Raw genomic sequence first — 19,355 nt, forward strand, 5'->3', positions numbered from 1 at the left:
AAATGAGAAACTCTATTTATAGTTGTGCAATGACGTATGAGTAGCTCATGTGCTGTCAGACAACTATGCTGGATGTTCATTTTACTTTCAGTTGAAGAGCTCTCAACAGCGGCGTTTTGAAAAGTTTGCTCCTTTAATCAGCTAAGGGGTTGTTCATTTTGCTTCCCTTTGAAAGCCTTTCAGGAGAAAGGGTTTGAAAGAATACGAAGGAAAATGAATAAGGGAAAGTATTTTTAACTTTCCAAAGGAGTATTAAATAGTAGAGATTAAAGAACAGAAGATCTGAAACAACCTGATGGTGTCTTTTCAAGTGAACGTGAGTAGGTTTTACACATTCACATATGCCCTACAGGTGCACTCGTCCACTGAACCCAAATCAAATTACAAAGTGTGTCGTTTACTATAAAATGAATTGAACAAGTTCAGTCTCTTGTAATCATAGAGGTACCACAAGGGTCATTTAGTCCAACCCTCTTAATAACGTACAGTACTCATAATACTTGCTGCAATTGTTTTGCCACTGGAGCAAACTGAGATGCAAAATGCTTGATATTTACCACTAGCATTCCTGGAGCAACCATCACCATACCTTGCCCAGAACCATGAAAAATAACTTATAGTTCAATATAAATCCATCTTTTCTTGCTTCTGGGCAGATATTGGCTAGCAGCACTTGAGAAGATGTTGACCAATGATGAGATAAATAGTAAGAACATAAAATCATAAGGGGTAAATAATTGTGTAGGGAAATGAACTGTGTTTTTTATGTGTTAAAAGACCAGCGCAACAGGTATCCTGGTGTAATTCCCATGCAACAAAAGGTTAAAACCTAAATAAAGGATTTTTACCTCTCATTGTGGACTGTGTGTCTGGACAATTCATTGTTGCCTTAAACTGCAATAGTCTGAATTGATTACTTATTGATGACTGGTGAAATTGGGTGATTTTTGAAGGTTGTGGTGTTCTTAAAATGTACCAGTAAATGTCCAAATTTCTTTTGGGTACTTGCCAACTTTAATATCATTGTTGACTTCATAGAAATGAGGATGAAGTTTGTACATTAGTTATGCCAAAAATATCTGCTTGGCCTTGACAAATGGAAGATTTTTTAAAAAATCTCTCTCTCTGGCCTAGTAATGACAAGAACTACCAGTAATATCAATATTTGAGTTTCTGACATTTATTGTAACTTATAGTCGAGCACGGTTTAAATCACAGCTGAGAACGTTCAAGAACTTATTATGACAAGACATTTAATTTACTGGCCAGTTTTTTTGAGGGAAAGGTGTGTGTGCCAGAGATCCACATTTAAACTTTGGATTGTTTTGCATTTTCAGTTCAGGTCACAAATACCTCCCACTTCTGTCTCCATTTTGTTCTTTTGTGAGGACCTTGTTAACTTTTATAAAGAGAAAGCTTGCCAGATCATCCCGACCTTTCCAAATCTACCTCTCCCTCCTATTCTTTCTCTCTTTTATTTTTCTCCCCCACTCCCACTACCTTTCTTAGACCTTTGCCTTGACCCCAGTATGCCCAGCTTGTAAATGCTATCAGAACCTTCTCAAGCCTTCCTCAAAGGGTGCAAATTTCTTCCTTTTCTCACCATTCATCAGTGCTTTGAAATATATTGAAACCACTAACCACTAACCACAACTGCTCGCATGTTATCTTCTTCTTTATTTGTCAATATAGCTTTCAGAGTTATGAATTTCACATTGCTTAATGAAAACCATATGTAACATTTGTACTATGCAGTGCTGCATCTTAGGGCCAAACTACACATGAAATGGAAGATCTGGGATTAGGTCTCCCAGTATTTTCTTCTTTACTGGATTTTTTTTAAGTTCTGGAGGAAGAGGGGTGGTTTGGACTGAGAACATAAGGTAGGGGAAAGAGGTCCCAAGCCAGTGCAAACTATCCCCTGGTGGCACTATTCACTGCAGAGGGGGAAATATACAGGTTCTGTCTATCCCACACCACTCTGGCTGCAAGTAGCCGCTCAGGAGGCTAATTTGCATCAGATAATGGGAATGGTGGGGGGTGAACTCTCCTCCCTGCCACCACAGCTCCAATGTGATTGAGCCTACTCAGAAATAGTGAGTGTCTGGAAGCACTCTCAGAATCCTGTTATGGACGCAGGGCAAATAACATCTCAGGAAGAATATTCATTTCTACGCTTCACTTTCACTTTAGAGACTATGAACATTTGAAGTCAGACTATTGGTACATCTTTCTGACTGACAGTGCGTCTCCAAGGTCTCAGACAGAAGTCTTTTCCAGGTCTGCGAGCTGAACGGCTGTGATATGGAGTTGCCAGATACTGAACATAGAACCTGGTGTGTGCAGAACATGTATCTTGCCAATGACCCACAGGCCTTCCCCCAAACTGCAGGAGAATTAGAGCCCATGGAGTTAACAACAGCAGAGAAGGCAATAGCAGCTACTTTGTCCCCTCAGCAACTCAACTCAAAGTCAGGTCTGGAGAACCTGTGGCCCTCCAGATTTTGCTGGACTCCAGCTTCTATCAGTCCCAGCCAACTTGGTCAATGGTGTGGGATGATGGGAGCTGTGGTCCATCAACAAAGAGCACAAGTTCCCCATCGCTGCTGCGGCATAAGTGAAAGCAACTGCAGTGTCCATGAGGTTAGCCTTGCCCTTTGTGGCTAGTCATAAATGAGATCACCATTGACTCATGCGCCAACCTTACTATTACAGAGAATGGGGTAAGAAAATAGTTCAGGATTTTTACATGGTTCAGTGGGTTTCTATTTATAGCAAGAATGGTGCAGTGGGCTTTGCCATAAAACATAACCATACCATATAGATGGATCAGTTGAATCCATGTGGTAGTAAAGCTACCACATGGACTATTGTTTCGGAAAGATATCTAAATCTATGTCAACCTTTTGGCTCTTGAGATATCTGGAAAACTTGCAAAATTAAGTTCTCCCATGAGAAACATAATCCTTCTTTGATTCGGAGAGGCCAATAAAAATACCACAAAGCAGTCTGTTTTGCTTTCTTCTCCTAACTGAAAGTACAAAATGAATTAAAACTCCCAAAGTGTTTAGCTCTTTCTTTTTTCAAATATCCCAAACTCTACCCATATTAACATTTAGAACTCCATGTTTGATCTAGGCAGCTGACATCATGAGAAGATGATTCCCATTAATGTCAAACACCAGATCATGATATATATCCTCACCAACCTCAATATTTACAATATCAAGCAGGGGGAAAATAGATCACCCTAATCAGAGATAATATCACCCTAAGCCATTTGCTGGCACCCACAGTCCTTTTATCAATATATGAGTATCAGCACTTTGGTTTGGAAAATATGCATGCACACACACACATAGCCAGCCAGAACAAATTCTTGCCATTGGCGCTTTTGGCTGTGGAGTTTCCTCCGTTTCCCTGGGCACATTTGATCTTGGCTGTAATACTGGTCTGAGTTCAGAAAAGTCTGTTGTTCAGCTTTCCCTCTCAGCTCCTGCCATTGTGCCATCTGTTTAGTTTTAAAGCAGAGGTAAAAAATCACAAAGTGAGATCCTTTGTGCATCATTATAGCCAAGTGGCTTGATATCTTGGCAGCCTGGTTAGCCAGACTTTCATCCCACTGTACCCAGGGATCCAGCAACGTGATAGTCTTTTGAATATAGGATTTCCACTTTCCTGTCAGAGAGAAAAAGACAACAGATAAAGGTGGATTGAACCTGATTAAAACCAAAGCTAGGAAGTCAGTTTCTGTTGAAACTATAATGGATTTTTTTTTTCAGAATCAAGAATTTTACTGAATTCTGGATCCCCTAAAATTGTAAAGATATATTATTATTCATACTGATTATTCAGAAGGGAAATTCCTGTCCTGCACAGTGCTGTGACCTGGAACCTTCTGTAAAAAAATGTAATTGTGGTTTGCGAAAACAGTTATAGGTACCAGAAAGCAGGTGTCAAGACCTGTGGAAAGTGAGACATGCAGCAGAAATACAGGAACTGTACAGGCTGAGGGGAAGCTGTGGCGGCCTAGATATGGCTAACAGAAGTTAGGTTTCTACCTCTGCTAAAGCCGAGTTTACTAGGACCTATACAGTGTTGATGATAAGAAAAACCCCGAGGTAAGAGATACAACCTTGCCCTACTGTCTCAGAGAAATCATTATTGTTTCAGGGTCATTATAAAGACATATTAGCTGCAAAGCAACTGTGCTTTGTTGCTGAATTAGACCCAGTACATGTGATCTCAAGACATCCAAAGGGTGGCAACACGAGAACAGGCCTTCTCTGCAGTGGCTCTCCATCTGTGGAGTGGTTCGCCTGGCACCTTCATGATACAACTTTAGGTGCCAGGCAAAAATTTTCCTTTTTAAACAGGCCTTGGGTTGATTTGATTGACATCCTATGCCCTTTTTAAAATGTAGTTTGGGGGGGGGGTTGGGGGGAAGGGGTTATTGTTTTTATTTTGATTATATATTTTGTGGTTTTATATTTTGATTTTGTTCTGCGAACCACTCTGAGACCTCCAGGTATAGGGTGGTATATAAATTCAGTAAATAATAATAACAATAATCTCAAAGCGCTGCTTTGGCACAAAGTGCAGTCCTTGTCAGTGGTACTGAGCTGCAAGCTTTCTTTCTTCTTGACTATCCTGCATTAACAAGCATGCTAAGAAACAGGTGCTTTTTTATTTTCATATGTACAAAACAAAACAAAAGAATAAAACGAAGTCCAGGTGCAAGAAATGTATTTTTTTTATAATAAACTGAATTTCTAATAGGCAAAATTTCTAAAACCTGGAGTTCTTCTTCCTCATTTTTTTGACTCTTAGTGGTGCTATCCCAGTTTGCTGGTTGCTTTTTTGTTATGTGGCCATGGATTGCTTGCTTACTGTTGGGGAAAACATTTCATCGTAATTATTAAATAGAATAAGAAAAGGGAATTTACTGGGAGCAGGACAACCTAGCATAGCTGTCTGGATACACCAGCAGAGCCAATCCAGCACCTGCACAATTTCAACCTTAGCCCTGCTCTGCTGTCACCCTGCCCAGGTTAGCGTTAGGGTTACCAATATCAGGAGAGAGGCTCCTGAGCTCTGCCCTGCTACCCAGGCTGCCTCTGCTTCTGCACAGACATGCCTAAGATGGATACGGGAGGATTAACAACGTTCCTCTTGTGTTATTTTCTTTTTAAATTGCCACAGATCTCTGGCAATCTCTAGCACGGATCTCATTCAAACATCTCTTACATCTCTGGTCACAGAGATGATTTTTTTTTTTTTTTTTTTTGCTTTTTCCTCATGAGTTTAGTAAGGATGCCAGATTTACAAAGTATATTGTTTTAAAGAAAGTACCACCTGGACTTCGAGAGTGGAAATATTACCACAATATCACATCTTAAAGGAGGGGGCAACTTCTGAGGGTGCTCTTACCGCTGGTGTTTGAAGCTGAGTATGCACGACATTAGCCACAATCCGTATTTATCCTGTTGTTTCATAAAGAATACTGCTAATCAGGGCTTTTTTTCCAGCTAGAACTCACCAGAACTCAGTTCTGGCACTTCTCATGTGGGCACCACTGTGATTATAAGAGAACAAGGAAGGCATTCATGGTGTGTTCTGTCACCTTTATTTTTTTAGAATAACTGCACTGCTGCTAGTTGATGCGTTTTGAAAAAAACAAGACACATTCCCTTTGCAGTTAAGCTGAGGTGTGTATAGGGAAATCAAACAGGCAATGCACACCAGGTAAAACTATCCCTACCCCTCTCTGGCATGAACAGCAGTATGCAAACCTTACTTGAAACACAGCAGGGGGAAATAACCTCACTGCAATTTAAGCTGATAATGGGTGCATAGCCTGAGTCAGAGATTTGTCACCGATATCTTTTACCTGTTCAGACAGTCTCATTTGTGTGCCAGGGATTATTGTTGCCCGGGGAAGAGGAAAAGATTGACAATTGTGGCAATTTCTTCTTAGCCCAACTCTCATCGCCATTCACCACTGGCCGTGCTTGTCCAACCCCAGCTAGAGGACCATCCATGCTTCAGTCCAATAGTTATCTATCATGGATGTAGCACAGGCCTTGAAATCCATCATTTCATCGTCTGGCAAAAGGGTGTGATGTTCTTGACATCCCACACACAGAAAGAGGCTGTTGAAACTGTGCGGCTGCCAGCAAGAATTTTGGAAGGAATCCTGTCCCCGCTCAATTGTTTCCACTGACTTCACTGAAGCATGATTTCTTTCATTGTGTTCGCTCCGTGCAACTCTCGCTGAGCCATCCATGGAAGTCTCTGCAAGTCAACCTGGGAAGGGGAGGTGGTCCTGAACACAAAGAGGCTAGTATGAAGTTATTTGTGCAAATCAGTGATTAGAAAGAAACTTCTCCAGTCTCTGAAGTCCCATATGATTCGTCTCTCGCAGCAGCTTTTCATCACCCTGCAATTTTTATATTGTTTTTAGAGAGGTTTGGCTTTTAAATCGATGGTTCTGCTAACCGGGTGGAAGAAGGCAGGCCAGCATCCACAGCTTGCACACACGAGAGCTTTTTTCTGTGTTCAAATCCTAAAGGACGAAAAAATGCTCAAGATGCACATTTTTTCTGCATCTAAACACGAATCAGAAGGATACATGTCTTCAGCCCCACATAGACTCTCTGGCTTTGACAAAGGTGTGTATAAGGTGGGTTTTTCCTTCAAGTTCCTTCCCCAAGTCTTTAGGAAGCAACAGTAGTGTAGTGGTACCAGGCAGAGGGCCTTCTCAGTAGTGGCACCTGCCCTGTGGAATGACCGCTCCCCGCTTAAAATGGGGGGCGCCCTGTGCGTGGACGTGTGCAGCCCCTAGATCTGGAGCGGCTCCATCAGCATAGGCTTGGCTTTGCCTTCCCTCAGGTGGGATACCTGGAGGTCTCCGCCTACCTCAGTCAGTTGTCCAATCCCACCTGGGGGAAGCGTTGCCAAGGAGACCAGGCCAGGTAGGGGAGGGATTACCTGCCCACACAATAGAGGGAGGATCTTACCTGGGAATCCTCACTTGGCTCCAGAGCTTCTCCCACCCTACCCACCCTCAGTTAATGTCTTATTTTGCAGGTTAACTTTTCTTCACAGGTATGCGGGCGCTGCTATGTTAAGGTCGCTGTTAAAGGGCCGGAAAGGAATTTCCCTGCATTGGCAGGTTTCGCCTTTCCCTTAGCAAAACATCACAACTTTGGCGGTATCAGGCCTTGGGCGGAATCCTTTAGTCCATCTTCCTCTTTGCGGCGGCGATACCAGGGTTTCCCATTAAGAGGGTTTCTGAAGGGAGGCTTTGACCGTACGCCGAAAGGTCGCCATTGCTCTCCCCTGCGGCGGCAGGGTAACGGGGGCAGCTATCTCTGCTTGAACATATGTTCTCCAGAGCCGGCCCATCCCCCCACACACACACACTGGATAACCCTGATGCTCCCTAGGTCCCCGGCTGGGGACTGGGGAGGGAGAACGCCCAATGCCTGAGCCAAGGTCTACCCACATTTGAAATTTAATAAAGTTGTGGCCAATTTAATCCCATAGCACGTTGTCTTGAGTCGTTATTCCACATGACGGGGGGGAACACTCGGGATCTGGGGACTCCACCTGTCCACACAACACCCTCCCAACAGATGTCAAGGAAATAAACAACTACCTGACTTTTAGAAAACATCTGAAGGCAGCCTTATTTAAGGAAGTTTTTAATGTTTGATGTTTTATCATGTTTTTAATATTCTGTTGGGAGCCGCCCAAATGGGTGGGTCTAAATATTATTATTATTATTATTATTATTATTATTATTATTATTATCTGCAAGAGCTCATCATGACAGCTCCACAGCGCCATCTCCAAGAACAGTTCAAAAGTGCAGGCAATTGTGTGTGTGTGTGTGTGTGTGTGTGTATGTATATGATGTATATGTATATGTATATGTGTGTGTGTGTGTGTGTGTGTGTGTGTATATATATAGATATATATATATATATATATTCAAAAATATTGTTGCCTGCAGTTAAAAGTTACCACTGTTGTTTCTTAAAAGATTTATATGTGCACACTTCCTCTGCGCTAAACTGCCACAAACAACAGTAAAACATGAAAGCCTCGTTATCATCTCACATCACTAACAAGGAGGGATCTTCAGGTACAGTAGTACCTCGGGTTACAGACGCTTCAGGTTACAGACGCTTCAGGTTACAGACTCTGCTAGCCCAGAAATAGTACCTCGGGTTAAGAACTTTGCTTCAGGATGAGAACAGAAATCGCGCAGCGGCAGCACAGCGGCAGCAGGAGGCCCCATTTGCTAAAGTGGTACCTCAGCTTAAGAACAGTTTCAGGTTAAGAATGGACCTCCAGAATGAATTAAGTTCTTAACCCGTGGTGCCACTGTACCTTGGTGCTCTGACACAGGAAATCATCGCTTCTGCTCTGAGAAAAGTTCCCAGTGCTGCACTTTTCCACATTCCCCGTCCACGACTCCACCAACAAACAACTAAAAACCGTAATATTGAGAGAAGCCCTCAGCAAACTAGGTTTTCTCACCTAGGCTGAAACTTCAATCAGCTGAGGGTGGTCCTAAACATGCCTGTCTCTACTACTTTGCTGTATAGGATGAAGGTGAGGTGAGGATTTGCTGCCCACAGCCTTTGAATTAGATCAGTAAGGAAACCAGCATTCTGGGACATACCGGTACCTGAATTTCACTGCAAGCACACAGTGGACACTGGTGCAGTCCTATGAATGCAAATTTGCCACACAGTGGCCCTGTCTGGAATGCAGCAGCTTTTAACACCATAATTTAGGGCTAGCCCTTCGAACGTAACAACCAGACTTATAAGCCCCCAGTGTATCAAGTGCACTCAGATTGTTCTACTTTCAGCCTTTATTGGTTTGGGATTTTCCAAAGCTCTAAGCTGCTTGATCAAGACCACATGAGACTGCCGAAGTGTCAAAGGATATCACTGGCAACATCCCAGTAACAAATTTTTCCTCCTTTCTTGCATGGTCCATTTAATTGAACACCCCTATCAGTGGCAGATGCATTGCAAAACACATTTTTCACTTTTATGTCTCTCTCTCTCATGCCCCTTTTATGAAAGTTGTAAAGTTATATGCTTAAGAGACTTTGGCTAAAATGTTTTATTGTGAAAATTGATAACATTTACTTTGCTGGAGCTGGGGCGAAATGTTCATATTGTGGACAGACTCTCACGTTATGACTTTTTTATTATTAATGTTCCTATTGTTTACAAGCTATAGCCAGATGCTGATTTGAAATGCACTCTTGGAAGATGAAAGGCTTTCTAGTGACACAGGCATATGCCTTCTGCTCACTTCAGCGCCACATAGCAGGTACCTGTTCAATACTTGGCAAGGCTATTCCATCTATGAAGTCAAACGCTCCCCCTCCCCCATTTTACACCAAATATGCTGGATTCCAGCATTTTGAAAGGCTTGGTCTGAACCTCCAAAGTTCATTTGGCTATCCTCACTTTCCACAATGTTGGCACCAGTTTGAGAGGACCTCACACTAGGAAAAACACAGGTCTGTGTGTGTACGACAGCAACATTCCCATTGACGTCAATAAGAGTTAGGCGTGGCTATGAACATTTGGGACTTGGCCCTATGTGCTCCTTTTGAAGGAGCCTCTGCTTACAAAACATGGGTGGATTTCATGAGATAGAGAAAGCAAACTAGGAATCCCCATCTTTGTTGTTGTTTTTTTAAAAATAATATTTATTACTCTTAAACCTTACAAAAAAAGAAGCAAGGGAAAAAAAGAAGCAAAAGAAAGAAAATACAATACAATACAATATATAAACAATACACAACACAACATTAACACATTAGACTAAACAAAACAAAGCAAAAACAATTTAAAAACATACATCATACCATTTCAATGCCCTATCTTTCATTCCCTCGTTTCATCGACCTCCTCTCACCTCCCTTTTTGTATTCCACTTCTATTAATTTTTTCAGCAATTCCTTTCCATCTTTCTCTATTTTCTGTCATATAATTTTCTTAACTTATTTTAACCTTATTTTCCATTAATACTATAATACTTATTTGTGCTTAACTCCTTATAACATTTCTACTAAAGCCATATAATTTCATTCCAACATTTTTCTAACACTCATTAATTTTACAGTATTTCTATAAATAAACTTTAAACTTTTTCCAATCTTCTTCCACCGTCTCTTCTCCCTGGTCTCGGATTCTGCCAGTCCTTTCCGTCAATTCCATATGGTCCATCAACCTGGTGATCTTCTGTCCGAGGCTCTTAACTCTTTTCCAAGTCCCTTCTGCAGATCTTCTTCATATTTATACATGCACTTTACTTTGTCTTCTGCTGATCTTGTTCTTAATTTCCTTCCTTTGATGCTGAAGAGTAGATCTCGGGGAAGCTCCGACTTAGCAATGTTTTTATTCCTTCTCGACAGGTCAGCGAAATCTCCGTAGTTAAAACTAAAATCAAATCCAAAAGATATTTCAGAACGTGTTTCAAAATCCCTCCAAATCTGAAGGTCCCCACAACTCCAATCTCCTCCTGACCCAAGTCCAGGTCCCAAAGGTCAGTACATCCCTGCATGGGGGGACCTATCCAACTTTCCTTCTCCAGTCCAAGCAGGGCTCCAATCCTCAAAATCTGACTTTCTCTAGATTCAGTCATAGAAGGCAACAACTTATATTCATCAAATTGCCTCTGTAAGGCTGGGGCTCTCTCCCTCTCCACTTGTATTACTTTAGGTTCAACAACAACTTTCTCCCTCGCCTTCTCCACAATTTGCCATGTCAAAGTAGATTCCTGTATCGATTCCTGAATAGTTTCTGTATAGATGTTCACTTTTTGTCCCAAATTAGTCACTTTTTGTCCCAAGTTATCAATTTTGATAGTCATCACATCCGTCTTCTTATGGAGCTGTTCCAATGAATCACTTATCTTGCATAATGCAATCACTAAGGCTTCTTCTGTCGACATTCTTACCGATCCAAGGTCAATCCCTGGTTCTCACGGTTTTTTATCTTGCAGCTGGAGATTCCCCCAGCTCAACTCTTGTAACAGTTTCAAAGGCTCCCTCTAGAGGGAAACATTTTCTATTTGTATCAATCCTTTTAAGCACGGTTCAAGCGATAAAATTAGTTTCAATTTTCAGTTACTTTTACTCCTTTTTAAACGCAGAAGGAAACAATGGAAACAATGTATTTCTCTTATTTAACTATCTGTCAGCAAACGTTTTATTCACAGTCAATGAACTTTCCCAAAACGTCAGACTTACTAGCAGCCCGTTTCCAGGTTCAGAGCGGTGGTAATTTAACTTTCTTCATTCTCTCTCCTGCAGGCTTACGCGCTCCAAAATTTCCCCCCTCTTCTCCTGCCTCCAAGGGGGGTTTAATGATTTTAGCCGATGGAAGTTTAACCCTTTACAGAGGACTTTCCAAGACTTTAGCTTGCAGCCTCTTTGCTTCAGTCTATTTACAAAAGGGGAAGGCGGATTTCCTGTTTGAAACCTCCCCGTTTCGGTGCCAAATTAAGACGTTTAAAAATCCAATTTTCCGTTCTACTCACGGGTAATTGTTTTAAGATCAAATTGTCCACAGGAAAAAGTCGGCGCTCTCCAGCAACAGCAATGCGGCTTCACTCCGTGAAAGAAGCAGTCAATTCGAAGCACCGCGCCACTCACCCCACATCGCTCCGGATCCCCGAAACTGGGTTTCCCTGCGAGTAGGGGAGGCGCAAAAGGTGCCAGCCAAATCCCACGTTCACAGGCTTCTCCCGCCTGTGATTTTTAGTGGGTCCCCGCCTTTGCCGTGGCGGCCAGACCCTGATTTCCACGAAGCAAATTCCTCCCGATCAAAGGAATTCAGCCATTGCTGGAGGCGCCAACCCGTAAGTCCGGAATCCCCATCTTTGTTTGGGCTAAAATGTTCCTTTGCAACTTCTGAATCTTTGTGCAAGAATAAGAGTGAGGCTCAAGGTTGGAAGTAAGTCAAAGGCAGAAACACACAATTCCTTTCCATACAATCTACAGCAACATAATGTGTTCAGTCGCAGTTTGGATATTTCCTACCCTGCTGTCATTATTTATTCCGCGGCTTGGTAGTGGAAAGTGGGTGTTGTGATTTGGGGGGCACTGAGGGTAGGAACTCAAACTCCATCACACTCCTAGTGATGGGAGCATGCATGGGCCAAACAGAGATCCCAAGTGCATTTGGAATAAACCAGGCTATTTTCCGCTTGTTTGAGGGAATTGCTTGATTTGTTCAGCCCAATTCTAAACCAAAATAAATCACTAATCTTATACCAGGAAGCTTGCCTGTTAGAATTACCCAGGCTTTTAAACCTGAGGGCTGAGTGTGGGGAATGGTGGAGTCTTCACAGAAACATGGGGAAATATATAAGCAATCTTTTCCATATGGGGGAATAAAGATAAGTCTGTGAGTAAAACAATCAGAACTCCAGCATCAATCTGCAGTCGCCCAACTGGACTGCATGGTTTTCAGGTTTTTTCTCTCACAATAAATTCCTGGTGTTCTTTTTTTTAAAAAAGATAAAAAACGCATTCATTTCTATGACTTTTTGCAACACAGGAGAAATCTCTTCTTGCCTTCCACTCCAATAGTATTCAGTTATTCTGTGGATAGGGAATGAATGAATGAATGAAACTTTATTTGCGTCAGCCATCGGCCATAGCAACAAAAGAACATTGCAATATACACAGAACAAAATAAAAAGTTGATTATATAAAGCACAGTTTAGGGTCCTGAATCAGCAGTCAAATAGTGGGCCTTATTCTGATTGCCCCAGCTTATTATCTAAGGGAACTGTGGGACATATTTGTTAATGGGGTGATCTTTTCAAGATGGATCCACTGCTGGACTGGTAACTGGAGACCCACATCATTTTATTGTCTCACTCATTTGTAACATGCAGCACCCAGGACTAATATACGTATGTTGAGATACGTATCTTGGAAAGAATTTCTTGTACTGTGTGTTAATCCCATCCTCACAGTACACGATGTATCCACAGCCTCCTGCCAAGGAAAATAAAATGCACAACATTCTTAGGCTAAGCTCCATTTCCAAAGCAATTAAGCTGGCTGTTGCTAATTAATACAAATGTCCTTAATACATACGAGACCCCTGACATGCATCTTAGCTCAGGAAACAAAGGTGCGGGGGAGGAAAAACCTCATCTCGTGAATGAAGACTCCACAAATACAAAATGTTTTCAGAGCATTCTGTCCATTTATCTCATCCTCGGGGGGGGGGGGCGCTTTTAAAACAAACTCTCTTTGTTTCATCTGCTTCTTTTGGCTTTTAACCTTTAAAGCAGGGACATGGATTGTTTTCTCTCCCAAACCAGAAATGGCGTGGCATGGAAGATCACCACATTGATGTTGTACCCGCCATTTATAAAATATCCCCTTGATGGTTCTAAAAGCAAGCTTATCTCATGCTGTATTTCTGCCAGAATTATATTGGTCATTCTGTTCAGATGTGAGGGATTCCGGTGGGCAGGGAGACATGTAAGGTACAGATGACTGGAGCTCAGAAATGACTATTGTCACTGGACCTCGAATGTCTGGTAACTTAGTTCCTAATACTTTGCTAAGGATCCTTGCTACCCACCCCACATAACTGATCACAAGACACTGCACATGCCCATCATTTGAATGGCAATGCCCATCAGCTTTGAGGGTCCCTGGTCCCCTTAAATATTTTAGGGGAGTCAAAAGGACGTCAGTCCCCAGGATTTGGCTACTACAGTAGATGTGTACCTGAGGCTGAAGAGAAAGGGCATTTGTTTCTATTTTTAACAGACTGGCTAAACATATTCTCTGAATAGTAAAGGTAAAGGGACCCCTGACCATTAGGTCCAGTCGTGGCCGACTCTGGAGTTGCGGCACTCATCTCACTTTATTGGCCGAGGGAGCCAGCGTTTGTCTGCAGACAGCTTCCTGGTCATGTGGCCAGCATGACCAAGCTGCTTCTGGTGAACCAGAGCAGCGCATGGAAACGCCGTTTACCTTCCCGCCGGAGTGGTACCTACGGTATTTATCTACTTGCACTTTGATGTGCTTTTGAACTGCTAGGTTGGCAGGAGCAGGGACCAAGCAACGGGAGCTCACCCCGTCACGGGGATTCGAACTGCCGACCTTCTGATCGGCAAGTCCTAGGCTCTGTGGTTTAACCCACAACGCCACCCGCGTCCCTAGCCACCCACGTCCCTATTCTCTGAATACCAATTCAGTATTGAAAAGCCTCATAGGGCAGTCAGTGTACCACCATAATTAGACTCTGAACTGACAACACTAATGTTTGCTTTGTACATTGCTCTCTTAAGGAAGAGTAAGTTTAAGCTATGGCATTACTACTCTAAGAACTCACACAATACTGGATTCGTATTTTCCCTGATACAACCCAAGATGTTGTGGATAAAAATAAGGTTGCTTGTTTTTCTAAAGCCAAAGGTTTTGAGCTGTAGAGAGAAAAGCAGACTTTCTATCAAAAAATAATAATCATGTTGCTTTATGCACTAAATAGATGGGCAGACAGAGCAATTCTCTCTTTTAGCAAGCAGAGGCTTTATGTTTAAACTCTGATTGCTTAAAATTTCTTGGTACCAAAACAGGGGCTCTGACTAGCTTTGGGACACATGTTATTGTTGAACTAACTCTGAGGTTATTCGTTTCCTAAATATTGTTTACATGATCTAGCAGCCTTCATTTTAGACCATGAAATATTTTAGACCATGAAATTGTGCTAGCAACAACAGAGACCACATCAGAAACAGATTTGGAACCTCTGCATCTCAGGCTATTCGTTTTGCTTTCTGTTCCGGTTCCATATATTCAGTGAAGCCAAGCTGTATTAGTTAACTTTTGCTGAATTCTACCAACTCATCACACAGATGAATATGGCACCTTCACTGTACAGCTTTTGTTGAATGCTGAAGAGACACCTCTTCAGCCTGACCTTTGACACTTGAGATGTATATTCTTAAGACCCACCCTATTCTTGTGGTTGTAGTTTGCTTTAAACTGTTTGTTAATGTTGCATTTTAAATTGTTGTGACCTGCCTTGGGACCTTGGGGTGAAGGGCAGGTAATAATATAAAATAATCAGTGTTTCTGTTATTTAAATCTTCAGTGCGATGTTGAAGCTGCCTGCCTGCCCTTAGCTCTATCTGCCTTTTACCTTAAGGTTACCAGACGTCCCCATTTTCCGGGGACAGTCTCTGGATTTACAAGTCAGTCCCCTGACAAAATCCATCTATTTAGTAGGAAGTTGAAAAGTGTCCCCGGATTCATTGAAAAAAATCTGGTAACTTTATTTCACCTTCAATCTACAGATTACTTGAAGACCATAAAAAAATATTATGTTTAAGAATGTTTGACCAATACAACCACAAATTCACTTAAACAAGAATCTGGGACAGGAATAGTGTTATCATTAGCTCAACTAGGCAGGCACCTAGGGTGCAGACCTCAGAGGGGCACAGTTTTATACAGATTAGCTTTTGTTATAGCTTATATATTTTGGATAATATTTTACTTTACTTTTCTTTTTTGAAGAATTTTATCATTTTTGAAGTACCGTAACTTTTCCATGTATAAGACTAGGGTGTTTTTTTTACTAAAAAATAATGTTAAAAAGGGGGAGTAATCTTATACATGGGGGCAATCTCCCCCCATTTTCTTAATTTTGAGTCCCCAAAAATAGGGAACGTCTTATACACGGGGGCGTGTTATGCACAGAAAAATAGGGTAACTCATACATTAGACTTGTTTTTTTATGTGTACATGAAATAGACCAAGTTGACTGGAGGTTATGTAAAATACACTTAATTTTAAATCTTATAGTCACATCTTAATCTTATTTAGAAAATGTATTCATTTTTCTAGTGAGTGATGGCTGATAAAACAACAACAACAACCCTTTGGAGCCCAGTACCACAAACGAAAGGCAGGAAAAGCTAAGGAGGAAGCAAAGCTAGAGGGGTTCTTCCTGAAAGACCTTGGTACACCGAAAGTAACTGAAGACAAGAATATGACTGCACTCTTCTTGAAACTAGCACTGTGGAAGTTGAATGTGGTGCTCCTACTGCAAATGATATAAACTCTAAGATAAAAGATTACTGCAAAGTCAGCAAATAAGATAGTATTGTGTCTGACTTAAATTTCAGTGCCCCTACTAACTGGCCTAACGATGGCAGTGATAATTTGTGACAGATTACAGTGGTACCTTGGGTTAAGTACTTAATTCGTTCCGGAGGTACGTACTTAACCTGAAACTGTTCTTAACCTGAAGCACCACTTTAGCTAATGTGGCCTCCTGCTGCTGCCGCTCCGCCGGAGCACAATTTCTGTTCTCATCCTGAAGCAAAGTTCTTAACCTGAAGCACTATTTCTGGGTTAGCGGAGTCTGTAACCTGAAGCGTATGTAACCTGAAGAGTATGTAACCTGAGGTACCACTGTATAATGCAACATGGACAACAGCAGACAGCATCACATGATTTTTCCAAAGATTCGAAACCAGAAGATTTTTGTCCTATACACTACCATAGGAAACTAGCAAACTGGTTGTTTGTACATCTGGAGACATTTATCTTGCTCTTGTAGGGAGGTAGTAGTATTATGGGGTTGGGGTGGCAGTTAGGCTGTATCCCTGAGCCCCTCCCAATTCCTGGATCCAGCAAGGATTCAATTGCTGGACTAGCCAGACATGTTTCTTGATAATGCCTCCACTCCCCCAGTATGGGTCATTAATGTAACAAAGGAAGTGGCTCTGTACCAGAAGCCAAAAGAGGGGGGCTTCCCTCCCTAAACCATCAGTTAGAAAGACAAAAACCAGAGTCAATGTGTGTGTGAAGATGATGCGAGAAGCAAGGCTGCAGGTTGGGCAGCTTGGACACAGAGCCATGCCTAACCTCTGCTTGAATCCAAGGTTGTGGCTATGAGAGAAGCACAACCCTCTTGGGGTGTTAATGCTGTGAGCCCCTCCATCATAGGCTCAGGTTGTATATATGTGCAAATAAACCATGTATCATAAAGACACCACAGCCTCTGCTGTGCCTCATTCTGAAGGAAACCGAACCCTGGAACCCCTGGAATCTCATGTCACTTAGAGATTGGGGTGGCATGAAACAATATACTTCAATTGCTGGCTGTGATTGGAACTTTCACATAAGCAGGATGACCCACTCTCGCTTCTCCTCATAAGCATTCTGCCCCACAATGATCAGGTGGATTTCAGAAGCAGTCTTTCAACTCTGAAGCTGTCTAGTCACTCTACTTTAGAGAGAGAAAACTCTTTTCCCCACCTAGTTTTTCCATTACCCCTTTCCAAGCATCATTTTCTTCCCGGCCTCCTTGTCCCTGGCAAATGTTCCCTGGCGCCAATGGCGTAGGAAGGGGGTTGTGGTGGGTGCGGGTCGCCCCGGGTGTCATCGCTAAGGGGGTGACAAAGTGGCTACGGGCTGTGTGAGTCTGTGGCATTTTTAACTGTCAGGTTAATTCATAGAAGCAATCAGCCCAAAATGAATGCCTAACAGAACAACAAACTATATTGCTGGAATCAATCAGGAGCAAAGGCATAGCTAGGGGGCGGGTGGGCGGGGGATACTAGGTGCCACACCACGGGGGGGGGGCAGAACTTACCATGGGGCCTGCAGCATACCCAAGCCACATGTCTCTCCTGGGAGTAACGCTGTGGCTCAGGTACCTGCAGGCCCCACGCTGCCCAAAATGGCAGCATGGGGCTTGCATCCAGCCGCCACCTCTCCCTCAGCCACCCTACAGCTGGGGGGGCAGTGGTGAGGCTCTGCCCCAGCTCACCCCGCCCAATGGGTGGCTTGCCCCGCCCCTGGGCAGAGGGTGCACACGGCACTCCGGGTGCCTGAGCGGCTTGCTGCCCCACTGCCTGGCACCTGTTACCATTTCTCTTTTCCCTTCCCGACAGTTCATTTTCCTGCCGGCTGATATACCAAAGACTTTATATAGTCTGTGTTACAGATGTGTGTTTCCCCCCGGTTATTCATATGAAAAATTCTTCACAGATGCCTAACTACATTACAACATATAAACAAACACATGGTTGTGAAAGAATATCACAGGATATTATATCGGCACTTCTTACACGTGATGGTTTATTTGATTATATAAATTGCACTTCATCAAATCTCAGTTTTTCATTTTCCTTCCTTTATGAAAATGAGTATAATTTTAGCGCATGCATAAATTTACTGCATTTTTTTTTAAAAAAAATAATATTTACAACTTAGTGCTTGAGCTAGAGCTAGAGTTCATAAAGTTCATTTGGAAAACAAATTTGTCTAGCTCATAATGCCTGGTTGAATTATAAATTGCCATTTTCTCCAGAAATTCTTCCCCGGCTCAGCATATAAGGTTCTGCACATGTGCTGTCAAGTTGGCCGCACTGCTTTGTAGGCAGATGCACAGAACTTCTTTAATGTTAAGCCTTTGCTCTCAAACAGTCATCGGTTGCTGTGAATTACATGACCAGACTAATATTGGATACGATGCGGTGTGTTCTGAGCGCTCAGCTAGGCTCCAGGAACTAATTTTCAGTCTTCCCACCCCCATGCTTTCCCAGTTGACTTAGAAAACTCCCAAAGCCAAACCACAGAGGTCCTCAGCGGGTTTTTACTACAAGAGGTCCTCCTTTGGGTTTTATACTGCAGGTTCCAAACATACATCCTCTGCAATAACCACTCGTCTATTACTAGGGACAGAATATCATTACTATTTGTTTCATTTATGAATTGCTTACCATGAGGCATCCCAAAGCGACTTACAATATAATAACATATATGTGTGTGCTATATATGCTGTTACATATATAAAATCAATTTGAACAATTGCATATATAAAACAGAGAGAGAGAGAGAGAGAGAGAGAAAGTTTAAAGCAATGACAGCACATACATAAAATCTATTGAAGTCCAATACAGACACTAACTGGGATAAAGAGCTTCATGTAGAAGGCTTGTTGAAACAGGAATGTCAGTAGCAGATACAAAACGACAATAGGGAAAGAGCCTCTCTGATATATATAATTGGAGGGAGTTCCAAAAGGTAGGTGCTGTCACACTTAAGATTCCATTCTGACCATACAGAATGGACCTCTGGTAGGATGGTATCTGCAGGATGCTGTCTCATGCAGAATGTGTTGCTCAGTTGGGTATGTAGGGGATAAGATAATGTTTTGGGTGTTTTGGTTCCAAGCTCTCTGCTTTTGTATACCAGTATACCTTCTTACACCTTGAACCTCTATTCCAGTAGCTAGCTGGCAGTCGGTTCTTTCTATTCTTTCAGCAGC

The sequence above is a fragment of the Podarcis filfolensis genome (genome assembly GCF_964270895.1).
Source record: "Podarcis filfolensis genome assembly, chromosome: 10".
NCBI classification, from domain to species: Eukaryota; Metazoa; Chordata; class Lepidosauria; order Squamata; family Lacertidae; genus Podarcis; species Podarcis filfolensis.